Source organism: Schistocerca americana, chromosome 3, assembly GCF_021461395.2.
Source record: "Schistocerca americana isolate TAMUIC-IGC-003095 chromosome 3, iqSchAmer2.1, whole genome shotgun sequence".
Lineage (NCBI taxonomy): Eukaryota > Metazoa > Arthropoda > Insecta > Orthoptera > Acrididae > Schistocerca > Schistocerca americana.
Window position 1 is genome coordinate 637,781,849 of NC_060121.1, and position 19,255 is coordinate 637,801,103.

Consider the following 19,255-nt stretch of genomic DNA (forward strand, 5'->3'; position numbering starts at 1 on the left):
AAGAGGATGGAGGAATGGTACGTAGCTGGTGGGCAAGTACGTTTTGACCGAGGGAAAACCAAAACGGGTGTTGACGGAAACCGCACTTCCGATGATTTTGCAGCAGCTAACTTTGTAGCACTACTTTTAGGAAACGCAACCGAGATTGTAGGTGCTTATGTTGCTGACGTCTGCTGCTGAACTGAGAAACTGATCGGAGGAAACGGTATGTAATATGCCTAAATTGTGGTTATTATGTGAGGCGAAAAAACACGTCATGTACCAAGAGTATCTTAGTAAGGCCTCTCGTTCAGTGCTCTCGTAAACTGAGTGGCGCAAGGTTTTTCAGAGAGAAATTAAGTGGACTGTCGTAGAAATATGGCGAATAAGGAGGGTCGTTCTCTGATAGAATTAGGAAATTGAATGCACAAACGTACCAGATAACACTCAGTGTCGAGGTCGGCAGAGGCATCATCTATGGGGTAGGGAGGAGAACTTGATGTGTTTGTAAGGGTTATTTCTACTGCCGTATCAAGAAGGGTCAGCACTAAGGACCTAAGCCATTTGTCTGCCGCTAATAGGATCGCTGCGTAACTGGAGGAGATAAACAATGCTGCACGGAGGCAGGGTGACCACAGTGTTTTCTCCTCTGAGGTGGGGATATGGGCCACTTGGAGAAGCAATATCTTCAGCTAGAATGTTACGAATGTGGGGACATGGTCTATAATGTGTGCAATCGTCAAAAGAAAACAAAGGGCAAGCAGTGTCTGAATAATCGGTCTTTAAATGGGAAAGGGCGTACTTCATGCTTCAGACGGCATTTCCAGCGGAACACGAGGCTACAAAAACCATATGCAAAGACAAAATACTGTTCGCTAGGCAAAGCGGATGGTAAGAAAATGAATTTCTATTTGACACAGAAGCTCACGTGTCGGTCGTCAATCTGCATCTCTCGGACAGAAAGAGGTTGAGGTCTCCACGGTATAGACTGCGTGAAGTGGGTGATAATGACGTGAGATCATTGGAGACAACACTGCTCAGTTTTAATGTGGTAGCTAATCCTTTTCGAGAGCATGTGGAAGTACTGACACTTGCTGAAGAAGGGTACTGTGAGATCCTGGGATACAACTTCCTTGTAAAACGTCACCCAAAAATTGACTTTTGCAGCTTACAATTGAATTTGTTGGGACCTTGTTTCAACTAGGAACAACAGTTGCAAGTGTTACGGTGTCGCATGAAGGTGGCACCAAATAAACTATGGAGACAATAATTAAAGAGCAACTCGCATAGCACAATACTGCAGGGTACAGGGAAGTTAATCTGGATTAGCGTATGTACCGATTTACCCAAAGGTTTATTATGGGTTGTAGACCCATTGGAATTTAATGAAGAATTGGATCAGTCACACTGTTTCGTACGCGGAAATGTAGTACGCATCAGTGATGTAGATGGAAATTTCATGATCCCAGTCAGTCCCGATATTTTTGGCATGGACGAAGTGAGGCCACCAAAGGGCTTGTTAACCGATAATTTGGATCTCTCAGAGGAAGACGACATAGACACGTCAAGTGAGGACCTCTGCTACAAACCATCAACACACCTGCATTACGTAAAAATGTAAAACATTTACAAAAGAACGATACAAAAGTGGTGGAAATTTTGGTGCTGCAGTTCATGGAGTTATTTAATCTGAGTGGTCCGTTACCAGTCACGCAGCACAAGATACCAACAGGGAATGAAGCTCCATTGTATAAACCCTAAAGAATTCAGAAATGTATGCAGACGGTAATGGAAGAATTTATCATCTAACCGCTAGCAGACGCTATTAATGAAAATAGTGATAGCCTGTAGGGAGCACTTGGCATATTTGGTCCCAAAGAAGTCACCAGATGACACTGGCAAATACAGATTTTGCAGTAACTACTGATACATTAAAGCATGACAATCATCGATTCTCATCCAATATCGAACATAACGGGAACTCTGGACAGCTTAGGTCAGTGTAAATACTACTCCACTTTGGATTTCAAGAGTAGGTATCATTAACTGGAAGTTACGCCAGAAGATTGGCCAGAGACAGCTTTTACCATTCCCTGGAGTCATTTTCAATATCGTCGAATGCCATTTATACTTCAGAATGCATTAGCCACTTTTGTAAGATTATTGGTTGGTGTACTTAGAGGCTCGAAGCCATGGCATTGTATAATTTACGTTGATGCCATCATAGTGTCTTCAAAGGACATGGAAGGAAATGTTCAAAAGACTGAGGACAGTATGACTAACGCTAACCGTAGATAAATGTCATTTTGCGGCAACGGAGGTAAATTATCTTGGACCCCACGATTAGTCATAAACGTGTGAGAAAATATCCTTGCTTAATCTCAGCAGTTGACATTGTCCAATTTTGATATTTCTAAACTTTGAAAAAACATTAATTCTGTCGTGCAATGCAAGCGGTAGTGTGATTGGTTATGTCCTTAGTCAGAATATAGATAATAAAGAACATCCTGTAACCTACACATCCCGACTGCTGAACAAAGCAAACTGTTCCTCGAATGAGAAGGACATGTGGCAGTTATCAAAGTAGTGGAGTAGGACTGGTTTAACTCAACGGATCTTATCTGGAAGTCACTGATAACCCCTGACCCCTCCACTCCACCAGGCAAGAAGTCATCAAAGCACAGGGCCGTTATTGGGACAAAGGGATATTGCTGTTGTATGCTGAGGTCACTGGGCAAATGGGGGTTAAATTTCCTCTCCCCGCTACCCTACCACATTGACATAAATGCGATTGCGCGATCGGCGTAAGGCACGCTTTGATCATTGCAGCGCAAGGAGTGTCATGAAGCGACAGCAGCAGGATCAGAGATTATTCAGGCAAAGGAAGGCGCTCGCATTTGGAAGTATCTGTCCATACATTGTTAATACAAGTATTACTAATATTGTTAGTGTTATTAATAACCCTGTTAAACTTTCATGTCCAACAGCACAGTGCGCCCTTGATGCAGCGGTAGCAGAAATACTGGATCAGGATACAAGGGTGTTCGACTTACTGCTGCGTGCGCCGCCACAGTAGCCGGCAGCCGGCACAGAAAGTGTCGGTGGCGCCCGTACGTCAGAGCCGCATACCAAGGCTTTGGGGAATATTCACGCGACCATATCGTAAATATGATGCAATTAGAACAATATGTAAATGTCTGTACTACTCCAGTGCCGAAGTCTACAACAGTTGACAGCACACGTAGAGAATCTGTGGAAGCGGATTATAGAGATGGAGTGTCGATATATTTAAATGCCTCTATGAGGCTGAACGCAACACAGGCCGAATTTGAAGTCCTGTAGAAAGTAATTATCAGCAAGATTTTGTGTAAGAGGTATTATTACAATCCAAACAGGTTAATAAATAATATATCTAGAAAAACATTCTTATTTCCCGCCCCTTCCCTCCCAGTCTTAAGTCAAATGTTATGAGACTCGCTAGACAGAGAGACAGAGAGAGAGAGAGAGAGAGAGAGAGAGAGAGAGAGAGGGAGGGAAAGAGAGAGCGCTAGGTAGTAGGACACTTTGACATCTAGCATATAACACCAGGATACACCGAAAAAAGGGTGACATAATTTACTACTGATGTCACTGCAAGTTTTCAAAGTATCATGCAATAAAGGCCGTCAATAGCGACTCACAGAAACAATACCTGTCACTGAACAATGAGTGACGCCGCCGAACAGCGATCCACAGACGCCCGCCTCACTGCTCAACTCTTTGACGCCGCTCTACCTCGGCTGCTCTCCAGCTATCAGCCACAACCCACCGCAGTGGAGAGCACGTTGCTCAGTGGAGAAGACGTTGCAATCGGCGTCTCGTGTGTCCAAAGTGAGACCCCTGCCGACTCAGCACAGCGCCGCATTCTGGGCCAGCTGAGGATGCAGTGACGTCGTCGCCCGAAACACACAGAAATCGTCTCCCGTGATACGAGGAGAATCGCGTCGCTTAAAATGATAAACATCCAGTACTGATGTTCAGCACTATACCTGGAGATATTAACTACGTTAACATACTACCAAGAACCATATTCCGTAACGAAATACAACGATAAAAAGAATTCTGCAATGCAACAAATACGTGACATCACTATCAGGGCCACTAAGATGAGTCTTTAAAACCGTGACGTAACTCTGGGCGTTTAAAAGTAGTGTGGGAAGCCGATTAGGGCCGTTTACTGCCAGCAAGCATGTACACATTCGTTATATAACAGTGTGTACGATTTCCCATACTTGTGCCTGCTATCACATCGGCCCAACACGCCACCAAGCCACCTTTCTCAGCTCAGATAGAATGCATAGATTTCCGTTATTCCATCGTCAGTATACCTCCTAACTGAACAACAGTATTTACACATCTAACAGTGGGCATTAACAGTCTACCGGGAATGTTTTCTAGCAGAGTGATGCACCATGTATTTTGAAAAATACACCATATATTTTGAAAAAAGAAAAACCATGACTGGTGGCCGGGAAAACAAACAGTTAGTTTAGAAGCAGACCATGACTCAGACACTGTCGTTAAGATGGAAGTGCTACTATCAAACCGTAACTGTCCATACGGTTCATTTGTGCACTTCGGGCTGGTAATAGAGTAAATCGTCGAGTTGATGACCGGAGTTTCTGGTAGCGCAAGGCCAAGTTAAGAAAATAATTTGCTCACACAATGGCCATTTGGATTTGAAAATGCATTTATACTGTGTTTTATTTTGCTGGCCAGACTTCCGGCATAAGAAGTCACCCCCATTCCGCTAACGACCTTACAAAGAGGTCGGAGGAATGGTCAGGGCACTCCCTTGCCCTTGTGGCAGCCCCTATAGGCAGAAGCATCAGCAATGATCGAAGACATAAGGATGCAGAAGGCAATGGAAACCACTGCATTAAACACACGTAACGTGTGTCCACAAGAACAAGGGGCCAGTAACTGAAAGAGTGTCATGATGACCTCTCCAATTGACAAAATATTCCGGACTAGTACCCCTTTGTTTCACCGGGAGGAGACAGCCACGCAGGAAGTGACTATGAGCGAAAGATTGAATAACCAACTAAAGGTTATAGTACTACGAGTCGAGGCATGGAATGTCAGAAGTTTGAGCATGATAAGGAAACTAGAAGATCTGAAAAGGGAAGTGCCAAGGCTCAGTCTAGATATAGTGGGGGGCAGTGAAGTGAAATGGAAAGAAGACAAGGATTTCTGTTGAGATGAGTATAGGGTACTTACAACAGCAGCAGAAATTGATATTGGGAGCAGAATTATGAATAGGAAGAGAGGACAGAAAGTGAGTTACTGTGAACAGATCAGTGATAGGGTTATTCTCAGTAAAATCCACAGGAACCCAACACCGACAACGATACTTCAGCTATATATGCCGACGTGGCAAGCCAAGGATGAAGAGATAAGAAGGTATATGAAGATATTGAACGGATAATTAAGTGAATAAAAGGAAATGAAAATCTAATAATCATGGGAGACTGAAATGTGGTATAGGGGAAGTAGTAGAAGGGAGAAAATGTGCTTGGTAGTAGGAACGAGAGAGGAGGAAGACTGTGTTCTGCAATAAATTTCAGCTAGTAATAGCAAATACTCTGTTCAAGGATCACAAGAAGAGGAGGTATACTTGGAAACGGCCTGGAGATATGGGAAGATTTCAGTTAGATTACATCATGATGAGGCAGAGACTGCGAATTCAGATTCTGTATTGTAAGAATTACTTAGGGCATATACGGATTCAGATCAAGATTTAGTAGTGATGGAGAGAAGGCTGAAGTTTAAGAGACTAGTCAGGAAAGTCAGTGCTCAAAGAAGTGGGATATGGAAGTACTAAGGAATGACGAGATGTCCTTGAAGTTCGCTAAGTCTATAAATCCTGAGATAAGGAACAGCTCAGTAGGCAGTTCAGTTAAAGAGGAATGGACATATCTAAAAAGGGCAATCACAGAAGCTGGAGAGAAAAACATAGGCACAAAGAAGATAACTGCGAAGAAACCATGGATAACAAGAGAGATACTTCAGATGATCGATGAAAGAAATAAGTACAAAAATGTTCGGAAATGCAGGGAAGCTAAAGAGAAATGGCTGCATAAAAACTGTGAGGAAATGGAAGAAGAAATGACTTCGGAAAGACTGACTCAGCATTTAGAAAAGTCAAAACAACCTGTGGTGAAATTAAAAGCACGGGTGATAACATTAAGAGTGCAAAGGGAATTCCACTGTTAAATGCAGAGGAGAGAGTAGACAGGTGGATAGAATACACTGAAGGCTTCTATGAGGGGGAAAACTTGTCTGATGACGTGTCAGAAGAAGAAACAGGAGTCGACAGCGACGAGATAGGGGATCCAGTATTACAGCCAGAATTTAAAAGAACTTTAGAGGACTTAAGACAAATAAGGCAGAAGGGATATTAGAGCCAGAATTTAAAAGAACTTTAGAGGACTTAAGACAAATAAGGCAGAAGGGATAGACAACATTCCATTGGAATTTCTAAAATCATTGGGGAATTGGCAACAAAACGACTATTTACGTGTTGTTTAGTATGTATGTGACTGTTAATGCACCGTTAAACATTCGGAAAAAACATCACCCACACAATTCCGAAGACAGCAAGAGCCGACAGGTGCGAGAATTATCGCACAATTAGATTAACAGTCCATGAAACAAAATTGGGATCTGTTAGATGACGATCAGTTTAGCTTCAGGAAAGATAAAGGCACTAGAGTGGCTATTCTGACGCCTCGGTTGATAATGGAAGAAAGGCTAAAGAAAAAATCAAAACACGTTCGTAGGATCTGTTGACCTGGAAAAAGCGTTTGAGAATGTCAAATGGTGCAAGATGCTCGAAATTCTGAGAAAAATAGGATAAGCTGTAGGGAAAGACGGGTAATACACAACATGTAGTAGGGCCGCGAAGGAACAGTAAGAGTGGAAGACAAAGAACGAAGTGCTATGATTAGAAAGGGTGTAAGAGAGGCATGTAGTCTTTTGGCCCTACTGTTCGATCTATACATGGCGGAGTAAAAGAAAAGGTTCAAGAAAGGTGAAAGGATATCAATGATAAGATAAACTGATGACCTTGCTATCCTCAGTAAAAATGAAGAAGTATTACAGGATCTGCTGAATGAAATGGACAGTCTAATGAATATAGAGTATGGATTAAGAGTAAATCAAAGAAAGACGAAAGTAATAAGAAGCAGCAGCAACGAGAACATCGAGAAACTTAACACTTGCTTGGTGATCACGAAATAGATGAAGTTAAGGGATTCTGCTACCGACGAAGCAAAATAACCCAACATGGGACACATAAAAACCGGACTGTCACTGGCAAAATGGGCATTCCTAGGAAGAGAAGTCTGTTAGTATCAAACATAGGTCTTAATTTGAGGAAGACGTTTCTGAGAGTGTACTTTTGGAGCACAGCATTGTATGGTAGTGAAACATGGGCTTGGAGGAAACCGAAAAAGAAAGAAATAGAAGTATTTGAGATGTGGTGCTACAGAAGAATGTTGAAAACTATGTTGACTGATAAGGTAAGGATTGAGAAAGTTCTCAGGAGAGTCAGCGAGGAAACGAAGATATGGAAAACACTGACAAGAAGAGGGGACAGGATTGTAGGATATCTGTTAAGACATCGGGGAATAACTTCCATGGTATTAGAAGCAGCGTTAGAGGGTAAAAACTGTAGAGGAAGACAGAGATCGGAATACACCCAGCAAATAAATGAGGTCGTAGGTGGCAAGTGCTACTCTGAGATGAAGAGTTTGGCACAGGAGAGGAATTCTTGGCAAGCCGCATCAAACCAATCAGGACTCAAAAAGGAAGTCAGACTTTCTTAATTCTCTCTTTAACTTCCCACGAAAATGAGCGAATGAAAGTGTGAATGTTTATGTTTTGGAAAATATAGGACTAACCAGAGATGAGTAGATGTAGTTTTGTGAAGATAAATCTGTGGGAAAGGTTGAGCAGACAGGTTCCTTGAGTTTTCACAACGTATCGATAGCTCAGAGGGAGTCAGGTAGCTTAGCCAATGGGAGACTTGTCCTCCCCCCCCCCCCCCCCTCGCCCATGTTTTAAGCTAGATGACGTTGGCTCCATGATAAGAGGACTAGGTCAAAAAGTGCTATATTATCTTGGATCCATGATCGAAACGTACTAGTTAAAGTCAACATGTTTGGGAACCAGTTCTCGGCAGTTAGTTATCATTAGTGTGTATTCTTTACTAATGTCCGGTCATTGCTAAGGGAAATAGCAGACCAGTGAGTGCATTTTTATTGATAAATGATTAAGTATAGTGTTTGTTTTTCTTTTTGCAATGACTGGCGGTACCACACGTGTGGCTCTGTACGTCATGTGCTGTGTACAGAGGTTCAGGATGCAGTATTAGTTTAGTGAATATCAGAATTATCGTAGTTTGGCTATGCAATAATTATTGTGTGGCGAACTGTGTATGAATTTTGAGTGCTTGAATTTTATTTTAATTTCAAAATCGTGGTGCAAGCTCACATATGACAGAATTTCATAATGCATGTGACAGTTAAATTCCGTAGACCGCGAGAGTAAACTCTCTAAGAACAGCACCCACATTTAACCTAATTTTGAGAATTTCAATTAACTACATTAACCACATAAATGGTTCAAGTTTGAATACTTTCTCTTAAATGATTACCAAAATTAAATTTCATTCAGTTTATTGCTAATGTATTGGGGATTAGTTTTCCATTGATTAATGCCTTCTTTAATCATTTAAGTAGCACGATAGAATTTTGATTGGAGTTACGTTTGTAAGAGATCTGTTGGAACTGTACTCTGCTGATGTCGTATGCTTATCTTTCCCACTGCCAGTGATATTCAGATCGCAGTAGTTTATATAGAGAATATCTTGTATGTCGGTGAGGATTGTGTTGTGAGATGAGATTCTTCCCATTATATGTTACATGTAGCCTTGCAGATGTAAAAGTTTTAATCTGAAGGGGCTAAAAAGGTTATCAATTTGATGAATAAATTCTGTGTAGCAAGATTCGTGTTTTGTTCTTGATGAAGGAAACCTTCTTTCATGACCAGTGAAAGTAAATTTCAGCAATTTATTGGATTTGCTTGAGGAGGATAATTAAATAGCTAAGAAATGGAAGGTCAGAATGATGAACAATCAAAATTGCTTATGGGCAAAAAAAAAAAAAAAAAATCTGTACCCCCCCCCCCCTTTCTACACTGATTTTATTTTGCTGATGATAGTGTCATGGAGCGTTATCCGTGGTGCATTGTTTCAATTAATCTGATTGATTAAAGATAATTCAAATTATTCATTTAATTATTCAGGCCATTATTAGAAAGGGATACCCTGTTGTTACTAGCCATAGCAAACAGTGAGAGGGAGCTTCAAGCTATAACCATCAAAACTATTAGCAAATGAAACAGCCCAGCGCCCATAGTAAGTATGAACCGAAAACAGACTCGATAATAACAGATGACAAAGTCAAACAAGCAAGTAGGGGTAAATTTGCAGCTATTACTATCATTTAAAATCCGTCTCTGCTCCACTTGCTAAAAAAGTGGGGGAAAATCCACTGTCCTCGGGTTTCTGTACGAACCCTGATTTCTCTCATGTTACCCACGCCGTCCTTACTAGACGTGTACGTAAGAGACAGCAGGAACGCTCTGCAACCGGTCGCAAATTCTGGTTCTCTTAAAGTTCTGAATAGCGTTTTACGAAAATAGCGTCGCGTTCCCTCCAGGGATTTCTATAGCGACTCACAGAAACATTTTACTTCACTGAACAGCAAGCAGCTCTGCCGCAGCGCGGTGGGAAAAATAACGATGCAATTATTGCAGAAAGCAATCACAGCGCCGCCACCGCCATCTCTGCGAGCCAGCGCACCCGGTCACGACTTAAATGGCGTGCCACGTGTTTCCTCACACTGTCTGTCGAAAGGCTCCCTACTTCATCCACCACCCACGAGAGATTACACGCTTGCGGGAAAATGAACGTGACACGTGACGATGTTATCGCACCACAATGAGAGTTCTGGAACGGATAACAAGGTGACGCCTCTGGGGTGGGGAAACTCCTGGACCAATAAAAAAAGAGGCTTCCCACCTCCCACCTCCCCCTCTCTCCTTAATATAAATGCAACTTCAGGAGCATCACCGTACTTGTTCTGTTAGCCGTAAGAGAGGTACATCAAAGCCATTCCCGAAAGTGTGTCCAATGGTAGTGAGTTCTTCCAGTCAGGGTGGAAAATATTGTTGCAGAAGAAAGTGAGTAGCAGAGTCATAGTGATGTAGTGGTTATGATACTAGACTATTGAATGGAGGGTCGTGAGTTCAAAACTCCACTGAAGTGTACCATTTTAATTTCTATGTTCGGTTCGAGTACATTCTAGAAGTATTCACAAATGTCAAGAATCAGTGTACTGGAATGTTCTGTAACTGTATACAGGGTGGTCCAATGATAGTGATCGGGCCAAATATCTCACGAAATTAGCACCAAACGAAAAAACTACAAAGAACGAAAGTCGTCTAGTTTGAAGGGGGAAACCAGATGGCGCTATGGTTGGCCTGCTAGGTGGCGCCGCCATAGGTCAAACGGATATCAACTGCGTTTTTTTTAAAATAGGAACCAACATTTTTATTACATATCCGTGTAGTACGTAAAGAAATATGAATTTTATAGTTGGACCACTTTTTTCGCTTTGTGATAGATGACGCTGTAATAGTCACAACCGTATAAGTACGTGGTATCACGTAACATTCCGCCAGTGCGGACGGTATTTGATTCGTGATACATTACCCGTGTTAAAATCGACCGTTTACCAATTGCGGAAAAGGTCGATATCGTGTTGATGTGTGGCTATTGTGATCAAAATGCCCAACGGGCGTGTGTTATGTATGCTGCTCGGTATCCTGGACATCATCATCCAAGTGTCCGGACTGTTCGCCGGATAGTTAAGTTATTTAAGGAAACAGGAAGTATTCAGACACATGGAAAACGTCAACCACGACCTGCAACAAATGATGATGCCCAAGTAGGTGTTTTAGCTGCTGTCGCGGCTAATTCGCACATCAGTAGCAGACAAATTGCGCGAGAATCGGTAATCTCAAAAACGTCGGTGTTGAGAATGCTACATCAAGATCGATTGCACCCGTACCATATTTCTGTTGTTGTTGTGGTCTTCAGTCCTGAGACTGGTTTGATGCAGCTCTCCATGCTACTCTATCCTGTGCAAGCTTCTTCATCTCCCAGTACCTACTGCAACCTACATCCTTCTGAATCTGCTTAGTGTATTGATCTCTCGGTCTCCCTCTACGATTTTTACCCTCCATGCTGCCCTCCAATGCTAAATTTGTGATCCCTTGATGCCTCAAAACATGTCCTACCAACCGATCCCTTCTTCTAGTCAAGTTGTGCCACAAACTTCTCTTCTCCCCAATCCTATTCAATACCTCCTCATTAGTTACGTGATCTACCCACCTCATCTTCAGCATTCTTCTGTAGCACCACATTTCGAAAGCCTCTATTCTCTTCTTGTCCAAACTGGTTATCGTCCATGTTTCACTTCCATACACGGCTACACTCCATACAAATACTTTCAGAAACGACTTCCTGACACTTAAATCTATACTCGATGTTAACAAATTTCTTTTCTTCAGAAACGATTTCCTTGCCATTGCCAGTCTACATTTTATATCAAAAAAAATGGTTCAAATGGCTCTGAGCACTATGGGACTCAACTGCTGAGGTCATTAGTCCCCTAGAACTTAGAACTAGTTAAACCTAACTAACCTAAGGACATCACAAACATCCATGCCCGAGGCAGGATTCGAACCTGCGACCGTAGCGGTCTTGCGGTTCCAGACTGCAGCGCCTTTAACCGCACGGCCACTTCGGCCGGCACATTTTATATCCTCTCTACTTCGACCATCATCAGTTATTTTACTCCCTAAATAGCAAAACTCCTTTACTACTTCAAGTGTCTCATTTCCTAATCTAATCCCCTCAGCATCACCCGATTTAATTTGACTACATTCCATTATCCTCGTTTTGCTTTTGTTGATGTTCATCTTATATCCTCCTTTCAAGACACTGTCCATTCCGTTCAACTGCTATTCCAAGTCCTTTTTACTGTCTCTGACAGAATTACAATGTCATCGGCGAACCTCAAAGTTTTTATTTCTTCTCCATGGATTTTAATACCTACTCCGAATTTTTCTTTTGTTTCCGTTACTGCTTGCTCAATATACAGATTGAATAACATCGGGGAGAGGCTACAACTCTGTCTCACTCCTTTCCCAACCACTGCTTCCCTCTCATGCCCCTCGACTCTTATAACTGCCATCTGGTTTCTGTACAAATTGTAAATAGCCTTTCGCTCCCTGTATTTTACCCCTGCCACCTTCAGAACGTGCATATTTCTATGCACCAGGAATTGCATGGCGACGGCTTTGAACGTCGTGTACAGTTCTGCCACTGGGCAAAAGAAATTACGGGACGATGACAGATTTTTTGCACGCGTTCTATTTAGCGACGAAGCGTAACGTAAATCGGCATAATATGCGCTACTGGGCAACGGAAAATCCACAATGGCTGCGACAAGTGGAACATCAGTGACCTTGGCGGGCTAATGTGTGGTGCGGCATTATAAGAGGAAGGATGATTGGCCCCCATTTTATCGATGGCAATCTAAATAGCGCAATGTATGCTGATTTCCTACGTAATGTTATACCGATGTTACTACAGGATGTTTTACTGTATGACAGAATGGCGATGTAGTTCCAACATGATGAATGTCCGACACATAGATCGCGTGCGGTTTAAGCGGTATTGAATAGCATAATTCATGACAGGTGGATTGGTCGTCGAAGCACCATACCATGGCCTGCACGTTCACCGGATATGACGTCCCCGGATTTCGTTCTGTGGGGAAAGTTGAAGGATATTTGCTATCGTCATCCACCGACAAAGCCTGACAACATGCGTCAGCGCATTGTCAGTGCATGTGCGAACATTACGGAAGGCGAACTACTCGCTATAGAGGAATGTCGTTACACGTATTGCCAAATGCATTGAGGTTGACGGACATCATTTTGAGCATTTATTGCATTAATGTGGTATTTACAGGTAATCACGCTGTAACAGCATGCGTTCTCAGAAATGATAAATTCACAAAGGTACATGTATCACATTGGAACAACCGAAATAAAATGTTAAAACGTACCTACGTTCTGTATTTTAATTTAAAAAACCTACCTGATACCAACTGTTCGTCTAGAATTGTGAGCCATATGTTCGTGACTATTACAGCGCCATCTATCACAAAGCGAAAAAAGTGGTCCAACTAAAACACTCATATTTCTTTACGTACTACACGAATATGTAATGAAAATGGTGGTTCCTATTTGAAAAACGCAGTTGATATCCGTTTGTCTTATGGCAGCGCCATATAGCGGGCCAACCATAGCGCCATCTGGTTTCCCCCTTCAAGCTAGACAAGTTTTGTTCTCTGTAGATTTTTCGTTTGACGCTTATTCCGTGAGATATTTGGCCCGGTCACGATCAATGGACCACCCTGCATATACCGTATGTCTTCTGGCCGGAGGCAGTTCACTCCGCTGTCTTGTATGTGCAACTTCTGAATAAACCTTTGTTAAGTGAAGTTAGTGTTCGTCATTCATCTAATTACACCTTCTCCTACGTGACATTAGTCTGGTGGAGACGCTGGGTATTGTAACTTGTGATAGTGCACATTATCGACAACACAGTGGCTCCCATCAGGCCACGACAGAGCCGCCGTTTACGGGGCGCGAAACCCGAGTTCGAGCCATATTCAACACATCGCAATCTATCGGAGACAGAAGAAGAAGACGTCACGATGACAGCAACTGTGTGCTATCGCGTGATACATTCTTCCGGGTTCTTTGTTGATGATGGCCAAGATCCAAACAAGTGGCTCAAGGTATATGAGCGTATAGTCAAATTTAACAAATGGGATGACACCTTGTGTTTGGCTTATGTATTTTTCTACTTGGAGAGCACTGCCAAGCAATGATATGAGACAATGAGGAGAAGTTCACGAGCTGGGAGGTATTTCAGGCGGAACTGCCTAAATATTTCGGCGACACACAGCGACAGATGTGCAATCCTGAAGATAAATTAAAGTGCAGGGCACAGGGTCCAGGAGAAACTACAGCTTGATAAATTTAAGACGTCTTGGAGCTGTGTAAAATAGTAGATCCTAGAACGAAGGAGGAAGATAGGGTCGCTTATCTCATGAAGGGTGTTGCTGAGGACATGTATCGAACCCTACTCCTGAAGGAGGTTTAGACAGCAGACGACTTCATAAAATGGTGCCAGTACATCGAGACAATGCATCAAAAAAGAACTACACGCAAGAACTTTGAACGGCTTCCGAACGTTCTTCTCGATGTCTGTTATGGAAGAAGGAACTTATTATCCAAGTGTTCAAAAATGGTTCAAATGGCTCTGAGCACTATGGGACTTAACTGCTGAGGTCATCAGTCCCCTAGAACTGAGAACTACTTAAACCTAACTAACCTACGGACATCATACACATCCATGCTCTAGGCAGGATTCGAACCTGCGACTGTAGCGGTCGCGCGGTTCTAGACTGTAGCACCTAGAACCGATCGGCCACATCGGCCGGCTACAAGTGTTCTTCGTCAGATAGTGAGAGAGGAAGTTCAGAAGGCACTTGGATTGGACGGCGAGCAAAAAACTGATACGCTGCAATATATCATAAGAGAGGAACGGACATTGAACCCAATCTCTCGTCCTCCACTTCCCTCAAAAACGGTGAAAAAGTCGAGACCCAGACGAAGTTACGTTCCTACAATGCCGCATGAGGAACCTGTTTGGGCACCAAGGAAGACTGACGTCTGGAGGCCCCAGGATAGCCAACCAGTATGTTTGCACGTCGGACGACCAGGACATGTGGTGCGTTATTGTCGAGAAAGGCGGCGGATATTTGATGACGCCCGGACCAGAAGACAGCAGACCGATCTTAGCCGACGCCAACTCCGGGATGACGAAGATGAACAAGAACATGTAGGTGCAGGACGACGTAGGTCACCATCGCCGCAAGCTAGCCGCTGGAGAGGACGCTCCCCAACACGCAGATCAAGGTCTCCACCGCCGATTAGAAGTTCCAGCCGATCACCTAGCCGCCGCAACCTGGAAAACTAAAGGGTGCGACCTTTCTTGGAGGTGACGCCGCCGAAGAGAAAAGTCCTCCGCCGTCGATCACTTCAAAAATGATAGGAAACTACTTCGATATCCTCATGGATGGCCGACCAGCCAAAGCTCTTGGGGACTCTGGAGCATCATATTCAGTCATTTCGGAGAAGTACCGTCGCCAGTTGCAGAAAACTGAATTCGTCGATAGAAAAACATCCCTGCAGAAGGTAGGTCATGGGAAATATGTAAAACCTACAGGAATATGTGTCATTCGTGTGGGTTAAGTGGCCATACACAGCCCTTAGAATTCATTGTGTTAAAAGAGTGTTGTCATGACGTCAGTCTCGGATGAGGCTTTTTGAAAGCTTCTCACGCAAATATAGATTGTGGTCGCTCGAAGATTATGCTAGACGAGATGAGATATTGTGGACAGGAACTGCATCGTATTTAGGATACAGTTGAATTGGAAAGTAGCTGAAAATCAGTGGCAACGCATACAGGGTGGTACATTGATAGTGACCGGTAGCTTGAAGGGGAAAACCAGATGACGCTATGGTTGACCCGCTAGATGGCGCCTCCATAGGTCAAACGGATATCAACTGAGTTTTTTTAATAGGAACCCGCATTTTTTATTACATATCCATCTGGTTTCCCCCTTCAAGGTAGACGACTTTCGTTCTTTGTAGATTTTTCGTTTGATGCTTAATTCGTGAGCTATTTGGCCCGGTCACTGTCAATTGACCACCCTGTAGAGGACGCGTACACTTAGCGGTAGAAGTGGGAGAAGAAGCTGCGTCCAAGTCATATCACGTACTACAGGATGTACGACAATTCCACTGGCAAAATTTGAGTTTGTTCAGGGATATTTTATGAGTATTTAGGTATGAAGACTTGCGGTCTCCTGTAGCTCGTAACAGAGTAATAAAGTAATTTGTCTTAACAGGCTTTGTTACCAGAATTACCTTTGTTTCTATGAAAATACTTGCACTGCAGCGAAAAAGGCTGTAATATGCATCACCAAAACATAATAACAGAAAGGATCCGGTTGTTTATGGGTGCCTGTGTACCAATGCAAAATTTCTGTTAGGTAGTACCATCACTGTGGGAACAGCTGAACAAATTGTCGTCGTGCCTTTTTTTCCACTGCATTCAGTGAACCCAGAAACGAGATGCTTATCGGCCGATTTTTCATCAGTAAACCTATCCATGCTGTTGTGTACCACTATTAACGTACAACTGACACTGCAGGAAAAACCAACCCTAGACAGAACCGAGCAGCACTGAATGCAAGCTTGAGGTCCAAGAGTAAATGTAAACATTACTATAGACATCAGCAAGATCCGTGAATGAAAGGAACAAGTTTGTTTTGAACAAGATGCACAGCATGTACCATTGACATTTTCACTGTTGTGTAGATGTCTTCAGTGCAAAAGCGATTCAAGGGGTAAGAAATCAAACGAAATATAATTACTCCGTACCGTATCACTGTATACCACGGGTCCCTTACAACGAAATATTGGGAAAATATCCCTGGACAGCTTCAGAAATTTTGTTGGTGAAGTTCTGTTTCACCCTGTGTACACGCAAAATAGCATATTCGTTAGAATGACAGCTCATCTTATGTACATTAAATGTATGACATACTCATCCATGGGTGTAGACCATATTTCATTTCGAAATATGCTTTGGCGAGGTATAGAAATACGATTTTTAAAATCCGTTTTTGCATTTGTGTTTTAATGATTTTGCATTGTGGTTTCTGAAGGTCTGGTTATAAGTAAAAGAAATTCTTGAGTCCGAGACAGAATGATGCTATTATAGTCACTCCCGACTGCAAAAATTTAGAACTATAGCAAAGTAAATGCTCCAACATACGCAGTAATAGGCAACGTCGCAGTAGGACAATTATGAGCTTAACTTCTTCAAGCGCTGTAGTGGTTCTGATTGCGATATGTGTTTCAAACGAAAGTCAGTACGTCACACAAATCAAACTGTTCTCCAAAGACCCTTTGGTTGGTTTATAAATGAAGTTAAGGTGTAGTAAGAGTTTACGTGTAAACTATCAGATGAAATTTTGAAGAAGAAGAAAAATCGACGCACCACAAATGGGTTATACAAATGGTTTGGAAATCGGTAGATGTGATGTACATGTACAGCCTAGCGAATGATTATAATTTCAGAAAAACAGGATGATTTACTCAAGAGGAAGAGCTTCACAAATTGAGCAAGCAGTTATTTGGCTTGGCACTGACTCACAGAGTTGTCGGAAGTGCTCCTCAGGGATAACGTGCCAAATTATGTCCAACTGTCACGTTGGATCGTTAAACTCCACAGCTGGTTTGAGGACCCTACCCATAATGCCCCAGAGATTCTCTGCTGGTCAGTGGGGCTCAGTTCGAAGGGGGATTCATCACTGAAGACAATTCTAGTCCAGTAAATGAGATTACAGGCCAAATACGTGTCTGGAGACGTCGAGGACCGCGGACGGAACCAATATGACTGTCGCTCGCCATAAGGCCCAACAACCGGGAGTGCTAATCTAAGGCCTTTTGCCGCCCGGGGTGGCCGAGCGGTTCTAGGCGCTACAATCTGGAACCGCGCGACCGCTACGGTCGCAGGTTCGAATCCTGCCTCGGGCATGGATGTGTGTGATGTGCTTAGGTTAGTTAGGTTTAAGTAGTTCTAAGTTCTAGGGGGCTGATGACCTCAGAAATTAAGTCCCATAGTTCTCAGAGCCATTTGAACCATTTGAGGCCTTTTAATTTCATAATGGGACCCCTTCCTTTGTCATTCGCGGCGTACTTACAGTACAGCGGTTCGTCAATGATATTCTACGCCTCGTTTTTTTGCCCTATATGGCAAGATATCCTGAGCTTACATTTCAGCAAGATAATGCCCGCTCGCACACAGCTTCGTGCCTGTCAAACCCTACTTTGGTCAACAAGGTAGCCGAAACTCTCTCCAATTGAGGATGGTCGAAGCATTAAGGGCAGGGTCCTCCAAATATCTCGGGATATTGATGATCTGACGCTTTAGTCGGCAGAATTTGGCACGATATCTCTCCGGAGGATATGCAGCAAATGTATCCATCAATGGTAAGCTAAATAACTGCTTGGATAAGGGCCAGAGGTGGACCAACACGGTATTGATTTGCTCAGTTCGTGAAGCCCTTTCTGGGTTGCTACTAGTGCACCGAATGAGCACAGGATGTCCAGATTTATAGTATTGTTTAGGAAGGTTAACTTTTGGGTAGACAACACTTCCAGTAGCTTCTTGGGCTAGTACCACGGTGTTCTGTAAACCGTCCTTTACAACACCGGGGTTACTGACCGGCCGTGACGTAACGGCTGTTATGAGCCCACTACGCAGCACTCGTACTGCCAAGAGAATGCTAGCCTGCTACTGCTGACGGGAACCACATAGCATTGGCCCAACTGAGCTGCCAGCGCCCTGAGAAGACAATTCTGTGTTTCTGAACAATAAATATGTCACTGTGACTCTTGGCGCTCACGAGCGTAAACAGCTCCTCATTTCTGCTCCATGCTCTGCACAATCTTGACGACAGTATGGGGACTTAGATCAAACTCCTGCAATGTACACCTACGTTACTTTAGAGCCCATGACCCAAGTGTGTTCTTCACAGGACTAAATCTTATTTAAATGTTCCTTTTGTTTGATAGAAATGAAATTTGACAAAAATTTTATTATTACAGTTCCTTTTACAGATTCAGTTGTCAGTCTGTTTTTATTCTTTGTCCACTGTGTTTGTATTAAGGAGAACAACGTCTCAACCAAGCGTTACGGGCTGGCAATGCAAAAAAGAAATGTGCAATTTTAATAATTAGCCAAATTGTTCTTCACTACTGCATGTGTCAGTATATCTGCACCATTTCTTCTGGCTTTGTTCAGAATTTTTTATCATATGTGGTAATGAATTTTTTAAATTTGAAAATAAATCATAACATTTTTAATGATCAGTTCAAAATTTTTATCCAACAAAAGTTTCATATCTTCTTCCACGTATGTCCATGATGCCGTAATTTAGTAACCAAAGCA